General features: G+C 40.9%; 1 long non-coding RNA gene across 1 annotated transcript in view; it reads right to left on the reverse strand.

Moving 5' to 3' along the window:
* Nucleotides 1–10,600, reverse strand: part of LOC136791266 (uncharacterized) — a 67,171-nt gene extending 56,571 nt beyond the window's left edge. The window contains exons 1-2 of the long non-coding RNA XR_010832889.1: nucleotides 10,186–10,600; nucleotides 8,285–8,394 (exon numbers count right to left, since the gene is read on the reverse strand). This is a non-coding gene — a long non-coding RNA (uncharacterized lncRNA). The remainder of the gene's footprint in view (nucleotides 1–8,284; nucleotides 8,395–10,185) is intronic.
* Between the last annotated feature and the right edge of the window lie 6,185 nt (nucleotides 10,601–16,785).

Genomic DNA, 16,785 nt, shown 5'->3' on the forward strand with positions numbered 1-16,785 from the left:
GAATTGAGGTAGCTAAATATCTAGTTGTCAAAAACCAAAACTAAACTAAGGAGGTCTGGTCTTAGGTTCAAGGTTCTGGAACCTTTTTCTCCTAACAGCAGTGAGATGTAACAGCTACTGAGCGAGACTAAGGGAGTGGTATCCTCTTCTGAGCTGCAAAATGTCTCGCTCACAATAGCCCAGCAAGAACTCAAGCTGCAACACAAAAAAGAATGCCACCAAATGTATTAAACAGCGAGCCTGCTTGGGGTAAACAAATGGGAAGACGAATGTTAACATGTGCAAAATTTAACTGAAGTATCACAAATGAGAGGGAGAACAATTTTTAACTGAACAAGAGAGGAAGAGACACACTTTTCCAGAGTTAAGAATTCTGTATTACCACAGACATCTTCTTGGTAATAGCAATTTTCCTTCACTATCCTACTGAGCCATACTTGCCCCTGTTGCTACTATACTGATTTCAACAGGGTGTCATAAGGAAAGAATCTGATAATAAAGAGCCATTTTGTCATTAGGCTTCCCTCAGCAACAAACGGAAGCATGCTGTGTTGCGAGTGAATGTGGAGAAACACTAAAAGACTGCAATTAGGGGAATGGTAAATATCACATCTTTTCCCATTCTAAAAACTGCTTTTGTAAATCCAGATTTTATGCTATCTGATCACTGAGCAACTCAGCTCCTGTCTCAATTATTTACTCTAATATCCAAACAAGTGTGGTTTTTTTAAGTACCGTCTCCTCAAACTTGAATGAAAAAGTCAGTAACTCAGATGCTATTTTGAATGCAGAGTACAGATAAATTGGACAGATGAAGGCTGTTGTTTTCCATGTTTTAAGGCAAGCTAAGGAAGAAATATGGTAATCAACTTTTGACACTGTTTCAAAGTTTGTAACCTCTCCAAAAGAGTAAATACTTTATTTCTAAACATTTGGGTACTTAGAAAACGCTGAGAAAAGGAACATAAAACAGAGGTTATCTAGTTGGTCTGAATTAAATTTTACTACTAAAAAAAAAATAAAATAAAATAAAATACAGAAGAATGAATGGAAGGCAAATTGCTTTGAAAATCCAAAGGAATATTATGGCTCTCTCTTTGTTATTCTCTGTGAAATAAATTAAACCACATCTGTTTACTATAATATATAATGAGCACTGCATATCTACAGTAATCCCAGCTCGGGTATTTGCACAAAACTCTCCATCTTACTGCAGTTCTTGTCTCTTGATAGGTCAGCCCAGAGACCTGAAAATGTGGAAAACCCATCACATGCAGCACTCTGTAGCTCCTGTGGCCACTTCCTTGCAGATGGAGGTTTGCGGAGGTTTTGTACAATGTACTATCACAGGAAATAAGCAAAGAGCAAAGGAAAAGGCTGGAGTGAAGATGCTGGTCTAAGGAAACTAATGACTGGGTCGTAACATGGGAAAGGGACAGGACAGAGAACATAAAGGCAGCCAGAAGGGCAATCAAAGCCTTTCTAAGCTAACACGAGTTATGATGGAGTTCCTCATAGCATGAATAGACATTTTATCTTCCTGTAAGAAAAGGAAAACTAACCTAGGACAGTAATCTACGTAATTATGCAATGACTGTATAGGAACTGCCTAAACAGAAATACTTTTTCTTTGGGTTGCTTCCTCTGCATTTGCTGCCTGTTTGCTCCTGTAAGAGCATTTCAAAATCTTCTCTTGGACTACATTGTGTTGAAGTGACAGAGAATAATTATGTAATGATACTATAATCTCAGTGAAAAAAAGGAGATTTCCTGCTGTGGGCCTAAAATGTCTTACTTCTCTACCATGCCTCAATTAATGGCTAAGGCACCACGGGACTGGATCAGAGAAACTCTGCCTAGCAGTACCAGGAATGCCACCACTGTCCAATTCAACCTTTCCATCATCAGCACACAAGCAAGGAGTCTAACTGCTGTCATGAAAATGAGCTCTGGGTTGCACCTCTTCAAAGCAGCACAGAAAATAACTTCCCTCTGTAAGAGCCAACCGCTTTCTTAGACAGCTCCACTGACTGCTTCAGGGCTCACATGAGCGAAGTAACTTTCTTCCATGGACAGTTTTAGACTCCCATAGCCTGAGTTATATTTATCACCACACATATCATCTTCTGCTCGGCTTTATTGTTCGGACACCATTCTCCTGGGACTTGGGACAACAACTGATTTCAAACAGTCCACTAAATCACTTCAAGTACATTCACCATTTTCTTGACATCAGCTTTGTCTCTCTTTAGATTAGTCATCTCAATTGCAATCTGCATGACTAACCTGGTAGGAATCTCCACGGACAGCTGCCAGTCACTAAATCCAGAAACATAAACTAGAATAGAAATATTATTACGTGCCTTGCAAGTATGAAACATGAGAGAAGGGCCACAACAAAGGACACTTCTTATAACAGAAAAATGGACGAGTGACAGAGAAGACCGCTGGCTTTCCAGAGCAAACACAAGTTTGAGAATGGCTACAGTTTAATTAGTTTAGGAGTGGAACTAGCTGACTGTGTCAGATGGAGTGATACCAGAAAGAAAAGAAAAAAAAAGTTACTTGCTGTGTCAAGTAAGAAAAGCCACATTCTGACCCTTCTAGAAAGTGGATGCAGAAAGTTCTAATGAGGGAGGGCTGAAGTCAATAGGGTTATAAGGCTGTTAATCAGGTCATCATTCAAATCAATGAACACACATGGGACTGCAGACAAGAAAGGCAATCCTAATCTTCAGGGGTAACAAATAGCTATATTAGAGCCTCAAACAATAGCCTGAGAAGTGAAAATTTAACATCTCCTACTACCACCACCCTGTATTAAGCACTTCTTCTGCGTACTCTTTCTTCATCTGTGATCTGTACTACATCTATCTGATAATGAATCAGAAATGGCATATAATTACACTTCAAAGAGGCTAGTGTAATTGATGATCATTGAAAGCTGGCTTTCCTGTAATTTGCTAGAAGAAATGAAGCTCCTTGTGTGCATTTGGGGGCACCACTACAGCAGAGATGTCTAATCAACAGACAGTTCAGTTCAACAGACATTGACATATCAGCTCTAATAGCTATTTCACAAGGACAAAGACGTAACACATACTAAAGAAGCTCTTCTGAAGTTGTAAAATTTCACTCTTCCAGTTTCCCTAACATTCAGTAAGAGCCACTAAAATTGTCAAAGACCTAATTCCAGCTGTAGCTTCAGCAGCATTCAACAGGGGCTCAATGATGCTTCAGCCAAAGTAATACCAATCTCAAGCTAGAGGGGTAGGAGAGCAAGGCCAAATGGTTTGTTCATGTGAAATGTCTTGGCAAAAAGGTGTACTGAGAGAAAGAGGAGAAGGAAAGCTGGGATATCCTCAAGGCATTGTTATCGTTGTAGTTCTGACATGGAAAAGCAACCGTAAGGCTCAGGAATTTGTCACACTGAAGAAGCCAATCTCTGATGCAGTGAAGAGAATTGAAGAGAAAGAGATGTTTTGGTGATGACCAGCCAACTGCTCTCTTACAGGTGATGTCTTTGGTGAAGGAAGTAGTTTTTGCACTATTTTCCTTTCTGCCCACAGCTCTAATAAAACTGCTGATGACTACTTCACCAAACTCTCTGACCTTTCCACAATGGAGAAGCAACACACAGCAATAGGTGGAACCCTGCACAATTTCACACTTCTTCTGCTTTAACTCATTACAGTCATAAATGATTAACAATCAGATCTGACAGCACACACCCTAATCTGACAGTCCTTGTTGAACCCACCCCAAAAAAGCCTATGCATGGGCTACTTCTACTGCACAGAGCAAAAGCATGACTGTCCATACACCTTCTACATAGAAACCTATCAGCACCACTTCTAGTTATTACCCATTTTTTTCTCTCTTGCTTGAAAAAGCTGTTATGAGTCAGAAAGAAACTGTGCATATGGAAAGTAGAAGGTAACAGTATATACAGGAAATTGTGTTAGATGGTAGATAGAGGGGAAACAAGACTTGTGCCTGTGCTATTAGAGTCACTGTACTCTAAAGGTAGAAGAAAAGCAAACGTGAGCTGTGAAGCAAAGTGTGCGTCTCACTGGTATTTGTTTTTGTGCCCTGGTGCACAATGCAGAGTTTTTTTCAGCCAGCATCACGTTGAAGTTCAACTAAATTAAGAGCAGGGCTTAGTGAGTTTCCTGAAGAAGTGAGCAGTCATCAGGGTTTCGAGACGCTCTTTCTTTCCTCTGGGCCTAGAAAGAAATCATTATGACACTTACCCAGTCAGACCTATCAGTTCTGAGCGCTCTACCATATGCAGAAGCCCTGCACCTATCTTGTATTAAGATAAACAAAGATATGTTCCTGTTTTCACATCATAAGATTTTTAATTTAGGAGACACATATTGTTCCAGTGCAGAAACATGCCCTTCATTAACATTCCTCTGCCTTATTTTTGAACTAGGACAAGATGATGAGGAATATGTATCATTGCATATGGCAACAGTGTCTGATGGGGGGTCACTGAAATGAGCTGGGACGTTGCATAAGGTAGCATCTGGACCTTTTTGTTATTATTATTATTTTTAATTTATATCCCAGTTTTATCTGTTTTCTAATAGGGAGATAATACGGTATATTTTAAAAGTATCCAGTGGATATTCATACATTATTGACAAGCTGGGTGTTAAAGATTAAAGGCAACAAGAGTTGCAGAGAAGCTGATTATAATTTCTCATTTCTCTCTCTCCGTTCTCCTCATCACTTACCCCCTGCCACACACAAACATATTTCTCTGCTAGCCACTTGTTGTTTTCAGACAGATCACGTAAAAAAATCTTTTTGTTTCTGTTTATTTCCTCGGCAATTCTCTGTTCACTGACAGTTTATGCTTTTTTTATCTGTTTATTACACTCTTCCAGCTTTATTTCCTAATCCTCTTTTGTTCTTCCTAGCTTCGTCATTTTTAAACTGGGAAAGCTGCTTCTTTTTTCCCGTAAGCTTTACATGAGTTCTTTAATCATACTAGTAAAAACACATACTCCTGCACCCATCTTCTAAGGAGCCTTCCTTGACAATTCACTTCCTTCTGACCTCTTTCCAGTCTTACTGAGTACCAAAATCTTAAAAAGCAGCTAATGGGAAGAATGAACAATATTAAACCCCATACGTTCACATAGATAAAGAATCGTGCCCACTCATGCATGCAGTCTTTGAGCAATTACACAGAGCAGTTAAAGAGTCTACTCCAAGCCGCGAGACCCAAGCCACACTGCCAGGAGCATGCCGCCTATGCCCCCCCAGAGCCTGGCACTCGGTGAAGCCACCCACTTGCTCTTTAAGCATCCTCGCAGGCCACAGCCCTTCTCCTGTCCCACCATCCTACCTCCCTTCTAAGTGTTAGCCTCATGCATCTTCCCTTTTAAACTGCAAAGGTATGTCAGTAATGCTCATCATGTATCAACAAGAGTTCACAAATAAGGCCTGATACGATAACGTTTTATTCTCACTTGGCAGAAGTGAAAAATGGCTACGCAAGCCATGGAAATTTTGCCTTATGTACCTCAGGAAATATAGTATCTTAATGACTTTTTATAATACAGTTTTCCTTTAATTTAATGGTTTGTGAATCTGGTACTGAAGTCTCACAGACTTTACTCAAAAGACATCAACCCTGTAATAATACAAGTCTAAATGACTGCAGACAGCAATGAATGTTGAGTTAAAGTAATTTCAGAGATGAACCAAATGACAATATTACTTATTCTCAAGACCAGCCTGCATCGATATAACATTTTTATATGTCGATTGTGCCAGATTTACAGGATATAGGACAATACCATTCTTGCTTTCCTTCTCAAGTTAATAAATACAATGGTGAAGAAATGGGGGTGGTTTCTTTGTGCAGTAAAATCCTGCCACACCAATGGCCAGAAATAATCAAGTGATATTAATCAGTCTCCTTTTCATCTCCATAGAGATTAAAAATATTACAGACAGAAACACAGATTTAATTAGTCTGGTCACACAAAAAGAAAAATACATGACCACTCTTGCAGATAAATCACAGTAAAGATACAAACCACATCTCAGAAGGTGAATAGTAATTTTCTCCTGGATCTCAAACTAGGTAAAAACCATTATACTTCTTAAACCCTATAGAAGAATAGCTACATGCCTGTGATTAACACTTTAAGAATATTTCTAAAATACATGTACTGATTTCTCGGTTTGGTGAACATCAATGTATGTAAGCCAAATAGTTACTGAGGCAAACTTCAGGCTGTTATTTACTGTGAAGGACAATCAATCTTCAAATTTAGTTTAATGCAGTAAACATCACATGGTTCCTAAATTATTAAAATATGCCCCAAGCAATAGACATCTCTCTAACTCCAAGTTAGCTCAAGTGCTCAGTGCTCTTAAAGACCTTGGACTGCGCCTGAAGTCTCACTTGCATGACTCTCTTTCACCTATACATTTGTTCAGTGGAGCTAAACTTTACAAGTAGGTATTTCAGAAACCACTTTTCTGGAAGAGACACTTCAACCTCTTCTTTGTGGCCCAGCATTTGAAACAGATACACTGGTGCTGCTTTCTAATGCAAATCCGAAGTCTCCTAGGTGGAATGTGATTAGCCTGGGGTAGTCTCACCGGTCAGAAAACCTTCAGCCTGAAACGTTGCCGAGATCGTTACAGATGGCATTTGACAGTGAAGATCAGGATGGATTTGCTCATACGGAAAGTAAAGCGTAACCAGGGATGGGATTCAAAATAGCCAGAGCGAGGATACAGAAAGGTCCCGAAAAAGTCAAAACTGTACCCAAATTCATGTTGAGCCACACTGGTGCGGGGGGGGGGGGGCTGGCATTAAGTGCCTTCGCTTCCACACAAGCAGCTCTGCAGAGCAGCTCCATCTCCAGAATGCACTTGGCACAGTGCAAAGCTACATCTGCAGGATACACATCGACATCCTCCTGGGGGTTAGGAGCGCTGGAAGCACCATGTGCTTCGCTCATCAGCTTGGTAGCAGATCTGCTTCGAGCAAAGAAGTTACCAGAAGCAGTTAGCCAGCAGAAGAGCCCCTTGCTCTGCAGCTGCCCGGCACTGGCAGGAGGCTCCCCACGCCAGCGATACAGCTGGCTAGAGTGCTGCACCAGCATTGTGCTTGAAGGGTTGCATTTGTCCCCTAATTACCTTGCGGAGTGTAAGCCTACGGAGACCTGAGCATTCAACGTAAAACTACGACAGCTATAAAGCCCTGAAATGCGATCATACGATGTGCTGCAAAACTGACAGAACAGCCCCAATTAAAAAGTTGCATACAAATGGCATTTTGTGTCATGAAACTGGTCCTCAGCTGTGCCACAGCATCTGCCAGAATGGTTTGAAGATACGGGGAGCATTTTTAATCCAAACCAAAGTAACTTTATTCACTACACACATACATTTACAATAAGCATGGCTCCACCAGGGCTCACAGGAGAGCGAATGGCTCTCTCGAAAGGTTCCATTAAAACTACATTATGGAAACAGAGGAGCACAAAGGGAACCAAATGCACATGGCATACTAACGAACGTTAATAAAACAGCATTATTAAGACTGCAAATCCAAGCCCTGAAAAAGTTAGGAAATGCCAGAATTCAGGCTGTTTGTGAGAGGACAACTTGCCCCTGCCTCCTGTGTATATGTGGTCCAGGACAGCCTTCATGACATGAATATTTGTTTTATCCTCCAGGATCCCTCTGTCAGCTCTCTGAATGGACAATGCTCCCTGAATAAGCAGCAATTCATTTTTTTTGCCTTCTCCTAGAAATTCTGTGTGCTGCTTTATGCCTTATTTACTGCTCTGAAAGCAGAATTATTCATTTTTTCAAAGAGTTTTCTCTGGAACTCACTATGTAGTACCAGAGAGCTTCTCAAATATTAATGACAGCTGTTTGCACAACATGCCTGTGAGATGATATGATGTGCACAAAGGTAGCTTGTTTTGGCCTGGGCAGCCTTCAGCTCTTTAACAACTTCACCAGCTCCAGCCAGGAAAACCTGAGTTGTTCTCCAGAAAGGGTGAGAGTGTGCATGCAACAGCACTGATGAGGAGAGGGAGAGAAGTTGATGCTCAATAGTCCACTGTATTAGGGATTTGATAGGTTTTAACAGGATGGATTTAGGCTCTGCTTCCTTACACAGATCAACAGACTGAGAATATGCCAAAGGAAAGGTATTAATGAGAAGAGCAAGAGTTCACAGCAGTCACAGCATCCCATGCTTTTCTCCATCTCCCTGTCATAGACAAAGACAGTTTCATACCTCCCAACAGCAACACGCTCCTGCCTGGGTCCTGCTCTTCTCCCACCACGCTGGGAAGGCATGTAAGGGTAACGCAGCCAGTCTCATCACCTATTCACATCATATCTTCACTGAAATTTGGAAAATAGACACAGTGTAAGGACAATATAATTAATTAGAAGATCGTGTACATCAGAGTAAGGAGTACATTTTTTTTGAAAGGAACAATGCAGGTATCAAGGGCTTTAATAGTCAACTTTCTATAGTTATAGGGTGCTTTAAAAAAAAAAAAGATTTTTGACTGGTTACAAAAGCTGATTATACAACTCTTCTCACATGAAGAAAACCAACTATGAGTAGTAATGGCTGAGTGACCACCACTCAATTAATGATTTTTAATTTTTTTTTACTGTACAAAGTAATTTTTCAACATGAATTTCAATGCAAGGAATGGAAATTAGATGAATGAAATCATTTATGGTATAATGCTGTTTTCATCTTTTTTAATTAAATTTTCCTTCGGGGTCAGCTTGGTTGTATTTCCTTTAAATACAGGGACCAGAGTATTTATGTACTCTAGTCCTCACAGCCTGGTAGGTTGCTCACTAGCAGATGTGCATTTATGTAGTTTTATATAACATACACATATATACACACGATATATAGATTGTATATACAATGTATATAGTGTTATATATATGTATAGTGATAAGTCCTGCATAGAAGAAGAGATGAACTGTCACTTGGAAAAATCTGAAACTTAGTGAAGAAAACAAAATATAAGCAAAAATAAACTTCGTTGCTATAAAGACTTTGTCTGCTGAAGAGCTTATTTGCACAATGTTGAAGTGACTCCCTGTAAGATTTTATACTGGATGAATGAGGACCAACAAAAAAGTTGCTGAGCCAAGTTTAAGCAAGACATCACTGTTAATCTGTCTAGTTGAACAAACTACCTATCCTGAAAGCCTTCAGCTTCATTGACAAAAATACTAAGGAGAAACTAAAGAGAAACTAAAGCCCACCCAGCTGGAATAATCAGCCAAGAGGACCCGGAGGAGACCAAAGGCAGATAAGCTGGATGAACATATGCCTTGGAAAATTACATGCAAAAAAATAGTTAAGTGAAGGTGAAAAGCAGTGGTGCAGTGTGCATTACAGAAACTCATCTGAACACCTTCATAAATTGCAGGTTTTAAAGGTTTGCTTCTGCTTTTCTTTCCCCTCTTCTCATTTGTGTATAGAAGTGCAACGGTTGGGTGACTCATTAAGTAGCAATGGATGAGAACAGTGATCTTTTCTCCTCCAAAATGCAAAGCTGGAGGAGTCACTTAAGTGCACTGGAAGAGTAGTGTTGTTACAGACTTAACCATCAGATATCAGCTCTCTGTTCCTTAAAAATGTTTAACTTTACTTGTCAAGTAAACAATCAGGGCAAAACAGAAGTAACCTCCACACCCCCAAATCCTCCAAAGGTTAGATGTAGTGGTAAAAAATGGTAATAATCTCACAGAAAACATTTATTTTGCTTTTTTGTTGTTGTTGTTGAAATTAAAAGAAAATACTGTAAGTAAAAGCTGGCCTTTTTTCTTTTTTTTTTTTTTCCCCCTACACTTAAATGCATGATTATTATGTACACAGGTAACAAATTTAAAGAACCTGTTGTTCACAAGAAAGCTATTAATAAAGATTTTTTTTCTTCCTCTGGGAAGACAAGAGAAATAAAAGGTTTACTATTTTCTAGCCCCCAGACATCTGGAGAGGAATGCACACATTGTTGAAAGTACCCAAGGCAGCTGGCTGTGTGCACAGTTCCTTTTTACAATGTTAGGTCCAGCAGGATGAGAGAGAGCTATTTGTCCTGAGCATATGCCTTGTGTTTTGATATATTTTCAAAAGGAAACACAGCAGGAAGCACATACCTTTTTATACTTGAAATGGTGGCATTGAACCCGAAGCACTCGTGGTTCCAGGGCTTTATGGGTACATAATGTAGTGGTGAGAAGGTTGTTATATGACAGGAATTATTGCTTAGGCTTTAAGTAAAAAGCAACATTCTATGCGGCATTTTTTTTACAATGTGAATGGATGAAGAAGAGTTTCCAGTTTTCTCTGTTCATCAAAATATTTTGTTTCCTCTTGTAGAAGAGAGTGTCTTTAGGTGTGGAATTATGAACAGTCCCCGAGGAAGCAGCATTCAGTTGAAGAGCTAAGACAGCCTTTCCTCACACGTAATTCCCTCTTCGAGATGCAATGCAGGACAGAGAGCACTTTTGAAGTAATGTCTATTTACAAGTTCTAATAGCTTTGTACACAATGATTTCCTTCATGAGACATCTCAACCACTTACAATGTATTCTTACATTTTCAAATATCAAGCAAACGTAGTGACAGGTGCTTCAAAGCAGCCAAGGAGATAGCTCTCTCCCTGTGATTGAGTTATTATGTATTCCATTAGATAGTGCTGCTCAGCTGAGCTTTTGAAGGTGGAAGGTAAGATTAACAGAGGAGGAAAGGCTTCTTGTTAATTAAAGTGATGCACTGCCAATTGTAAGGGCGATCAAATATTGGTTCAGCCTTACCACTGCTGCTTACTTTTAATAGGCAGGAGTATATTTGATGATGGATGATGGAACTGCCCAGCAGAGCAGAGGCTGTATGCAAAGCCGCAGCCTCACTGCTCACCTCTTTCAAGATCAGAAATGTGCAGACTGACAAGACGAATACTTGGGAGACAAATTGTTCAACAGTGCAAAGAGACCATGGCAGTGAACCTGGAAAAAAAATTGTTCATTACTCGACTAAAAGTGTAACAGGGCAGTTTATATGCAGCGTGCTTATTTATTGTAAACGCTGCAGCAAAGCTAATGATTTTTGTTTTAGTTGGAGTTCAGATTCTCACTTTCATCAGCATTATCTTGCAAAATACATTCCCAAGATTATTTTAATTTAGGATTTGACACCAGCGATTGCCTTTTTTCCCCTCAAAGGATAAATTAGTTCACAATAAAAGATGCATATTAGGCAATTTATTATGCTAATGACTTGCAGAAAAAAGCCAAATTACCTTGATGGTGGATTATATTGAACAATAAAGAAACACACTCCTTGCAATTCTCAGTAAATGTATAGTTTAGCTGTGGTTAGCTACAAGAAGCCTCCCGGTAGTAGTATCCACATGAAAGACAAACAGACATGCATTATCAGTAACCACAGTCACAGTGAAACAATGCAGACAGATCTCAGATTTGTAATTAGATCTCATTACCCTACACTAGTCATTTTTAGCTCAGCTTGGAAGCAAAGCTTGTGTGAGCATGGCATATGGTGCATGTGCTGGCATTTCCCTACCTGATGATTTTAAGATCTATGATCAGACTTCAAACAATTTGAAAGAAAAGTTGAGACTCAAAGAAATTAAACTTTGTACAAATTGTATGCAAATAGAGAGCCAGGTAGAGAGAAAAAAAAAAAAAAAAGACATTAATGATCCTCATTGATACAGAAGCTTGGTGTGAACGTATGAATTCATAGGAAACAGCTGCTCCCAGAAAGGTTACTTGCTTTGAGGTGTGAAACATCTCTCCCAGGCTATGTGCCCTGCCACTTCTGCTGACGTCCCCGAGGACTGAGGACAGACACATTCCTGGGTACGGGGTATTAGGCACATGGGAAAGTAGGAGAGAGCTGCTGCAGGGTACTGTCTGTGGATCGTAAAGCTTGCACAGGGATAAGGATACAGGTGGAGAGAGGCATTTCGCAATTCAACCTTGAAATGACAAATGGACCAACATCCCTAACTTCAATAAAAGCAAGATTATACAGAAAAATTCAGATGAGTATCAAAATTATATTTTCAAGTGGGATCTATAACAAGATTCAATCAGACACACACAAAAAAACGATGTTCCATGAAAATGGAAAGAGAAAAGTACAGTCTTATGTGAGCAATAAAATACAGAAAGCAATGTAATTGAAGGAAAAATAGAAAGTGGCCTGGACGCTAACCCTGAACCAGTTCTATCAACCAACATCTGAACAACCTAAAGAAGGGTGGAAGCAGCTCAGACTCTTCTAGAGTCTCTGGCAGTAAGAAAAAACAGCAGTAATTTTAAAATGCTACGGTGTAATGAGTTTTGACAACAGCTGCTTAGAATGAAAACGAGTCCTTTTTAGTAGATGATTAGAGGGATTATAACCTAAAAGACTAAAGGAAATGCCTCTTCAGAATCTGCTCGGTTGAGATTTCTCCATTCACCTAATTATGGAGTTTTTTTCTCCAGTCACTGCTACTGTTACAGAGCACCTCTGAATTAATGGTCCTGGCATACCCATTCTGCTTATTTTAAAGTGACTAATTACAACTAAATTTGTCCTTGCAATTATGTAATCTGCACTGATGAAATTAAGCTTTTATGTGTTTAATTGGTGTTCATTTCCTTGTTTGGGAAAAAGAAAGCCGAAACCATTTGGCTAAACCCTGCATCTCCCCCATCAGTCACCGAGCACAGAGACCTTACTGCTCCGACACGGAGAGGCAGTGGCACTGCTCAGAAAGCAAGGACAGAGCTCTGGAGCTGGGTAAGTGAAAGTTCAGCATCGCTGTGATAACATCAGAAGATGGAGCTGCAACTCACTTGTTCTGAACTATCATCACATTATGAAAATGAGCATTTTCAGTGTGTTCTGTAGCAGGAAATATTTTATCTGCTATAAAAGCCAACAGTTTTTTTTAAAAACAATTAAACTCTCAAGCTTCTTTTCAGAATGTAACAAGCTGTGAAAGTCGTTTACAGTGTTGGATGTACAGCGCCATCACTTTCATCCTCCAATGTAGTGACAAAAACACAACATAAATGAAGCTCCATTTTCTTTTCCTTTGTAGATCTGTTCTGCACTGTGTTAAAGTACACCAGTTTAAAACCTCAGTTACATAAATAATTAACTAGGACCAACTGAAAGTTAAATGCCAGTTTGTACGAAGAACTACCTACTTCTTCCCTGACTACCATTAGTAGAAAAGCTGAAAACACTTAGAATAGTGGCTGCCACATCAAAGTGAGTAGGATTTGGGGAAAGCTCTTCCAAAATGTGGTCTCTGAGTAAAGTTTATGCCTGGTCTCCAGAGGGTACCTTTTCCAACTCAGAGCTTGAATTAGAGGGGTGACCTTTTTGCTGCCTGAAGGCAAGTACAGACTCTTGGTGCAGCCACACCAGGAGGGACCTGCCCAGCTATTACATTTACTGTACACCAGCAATGTCCTTTTTGAGCACGTGAGATGTTTGCACTAGGAGATTTTGCCATTAGGGACAGAACATATCCAGTTTGGTTACACCAGGAAATATTTTCCAATGTAGACAGGACCTCAGTTTTGACAAAATTCATTTTCTGTTACATAAAAACAGACAGTAACTGACAATTTCCTGATTTCCCTAAATCCCATCCCATCCCCCTGTGTCCATACAGGATCTAGGTACTTGTGAAATGACAAGTAATTTTGTTATTCATGGGTGTATGAATATTGTTCACATGAAAAACCAAAACACAGGCTGAAGCATATACTGCAAGGAAAAAAAAAAAAAAAAAAAAAAAAAAAACCCACGAACGTTTAAAATATTCAATCAAACCCATAAAAATAGCAAAAAGAAGCTGTGTCTCAAGACAACAGGCACATATTCAAACCCTCAGCTTTCTACTCTCAATACCGCATGACACCAAGCGTGTCATTGGAGCATGCTGTGCCTGATTTCCCATTGCTAAAACAAACACAATAGGTACTAAGATGCTACAAGTGCATGTGGAGAGAGGATTTTGAAACCTGCTTCCTTTGCCACTGGTTTCCATGGAAAATTAGCATCTCCCTCGTTTTAGTAAGACAGCCAAGCTCACTAAAAAACACAAGAAAGTTTAGGCAACTGTCATTTTCCTGTGTACAAAAAATAAGAGTGCACGTGTACGAAGAAGAAAAGCAGCAGCAAGTCTGACTGGCCAGGCTGGGGCAAAGGCATCTGGCTCTGGCCATCCCCTGCCCAAGTGCCTCTCTCACCCTTTCCCACCGATCTGCACTTACCTCTATGCTGTCTGGCAGTCACCTGGGGGACCTGCTCCCAGTCCTCAGCTCCTGCCACCCCCCTACAGCCCTTGTCTCCAGCAATGGAGCAGGATGTGAGTTCCCTGCTCCTAATCATGGGTCATCGCTTCCCCAGAAAGAGGCGTACGATGGTCCCACTGCATAGTTTGAGGTAGGGATTTCACTTCTGTCCACAGGCAGATCCATTCTGCCTTACTTTGGCCATCTGTAGAGTAAATATCCGATCAAAACTACCCACTCAGAGCTGCTCAGTGCTGAATGGAGAGGGCAACTCAGCTCCTCTGTCTTAGAGATAGCAATTTCAACATGGGCTGAATGGTCCTTTGGAAGTTACTCTTCCACTAGTGAGGGAGGCTACCCTGAGACTAATTTCCACTGTTTAATGCAGGTGATGTGGAATACAACACAATTTTCTGGAGCTGTATTTATTGCCCTTTTGTATCAGAGGTACAGCTTATTTACTCTCAGGCAACTAGGGAATAGATTATTCAATTAAATGTACAAAAGCGGGTAATTTAGAAAGTTAAATTATGATGACACACCATGGCAGCAGCATTGCACTATTGGAAATAAACATCCTGAGTTTGGAAAAAGCATACTGAAGCTGTGCTTCAATGTATGCATAAGGAAGAAGGGGCAGAAGTACAAGCGCTATGCTAAATACAGCAGCTGCTAAGAACACAAGAATGACTTTATTTAGTGAGGCTACAGGCCACGTAACCCAGTACGCTGAGCTGCACATTCATAGAGACGTCGGGAGGTCTTTATATTTTGAGGAAACATGTCAGTCTTACCTGTCCATCTGTGCTGCCGCTCAGATTCTGCTTCACTCTCCTTTCACAGAGCTGTTCGTTGTATTTAGGAACCAGCCAGCTGGACAGGGGCTGCTTTCCCCACTGCCCACCCGTTCACAGGTCTGTAGAGGTAGAGCTGTGTGAAGAAGCTCTAAGGATAGCTAAGGCCAGCCGTACTACGTGCCACACTCTTCATTCCTTCACACAAGCCCTTTGGTTCACACACACAGCCAGACCTGCTCGGGGCATCACGCAGAGGCTCTGTACAGGAGCAAGCATTTCAGAAGCCAAAGGCCTCAAAGACAGCCAAACATCCAAGCACTCTGCTGGCAATTTAGATCAGGAAAACAAATACTGATGGTTGGAATTCCTTGAGCTTTTCCTCTGTCACTGCTAGGACAAGGAAAACTGGGAGCTTCCAGCTCCAGGGAGACTTTGTAAAGCGTCCCCTTTGGTATCACTGATCAGTGACATATCCTCCTGTGGCATGACGCATCCCCATGGCTGCACAGCACACATCCCCTCCCCAGCATGTAATTCAGAGTGGTACCCACCTCAACCAGACTGGTCCTTTTGCTTAAAATGAGAGTTGACATTTTCACGAAACCAAATAAATCCAGGAATGGCAGATGGTGTGTATGTGCAGAGAGGGGGGTGGAGGGAGGAGAGCGTGGTTTTAAAAAAATACCTGCCCCAAATACAGCTCAAGCTACAATCAAATTGCAAGTGTTGGCAAAGTGAAGGGAAGAGAAGGGAAGGAAATAATCCTCTGGCAAAGGGGTAGGGAAAAGGCTGGTGCATCGATCAGTGTGATCAGGGTGTAACTGTGGATCCAGCAACCAAAAAAGAATCACATTGCCAGGTAAAATGGTGTACCCAGCATCACCGTAGGAACAGGCAGACGATGCCTGGTGCAGGAGGAGGAAGCCCTGATCTCAGTTTGGAAGCGATGCTGATGTGAGGGGCCAAGCACAAGGCCTCTGTCCCTCCGCACCAGCACGAGGGGCTCCTGGGCCGAGCTCGCTCCCAGCCTTTTAGGGCAGCTGCAGGATCTGCTGGGGGGGCTTCCTATACCACACAGCAACAGGAGATAGTGAATCACCGTCTAATAGTCTAGGACATTGAGGCTCTAGTAAAGATCATGGAACAAAAGCCGCTTAATGACATTTATGTAGGGAAGTGACTGCCTGAACTGTAAAGCAGTAGGGTTCCTCTGCACGTGAAGGTGCAGTGCAGAGGTAAAACGCTGTCTGCTCTGCTATGGTTGCTGCTTTTACTTTATTTTTGCTGCCTGGCATGTCTTTCCAATGACCTGGGACACAAGAATGGAGAAAAATTACACAACCAAGAAGGCCTCAGGCTAGAATTAATCTGCTGGAGGAAAAAAAAAAAAGAGGGGTGGGAGAAGGCAAAAGAGGGGCACAGCATTATCCCAAGAGGACATCTACCTACTAGAAACCTCTGAGAGTCCCCTCCCTCTTTTTATTTTTTATTTTTTATTTTTTGGCATCAGACTATAAAAGTCTGTATAGTCTTTGTTCTTTGCTGAAGTGTCTTCCTGGACAAATACCCACTTCTCAGTAGCCTTCACATTGTGTGAAGCAAGAAATGCGTGCGCTTGCACACCATTCTTCAA

This window comes from Anser cygnoides, chromosome 7 (genome assembly GCF_040182565.1).
Source record: "Anser cygnoides isolate HZ-2024a breed goose chromosome 7, Taihu_goose_T2T_genome, whole genome shotgun sequence".
Lineage (NCBI taxonomy): Eukaryota > Metazoa > Chordata > Aves > Anseriformes > Anatidae > Anser > Anser cygnoides.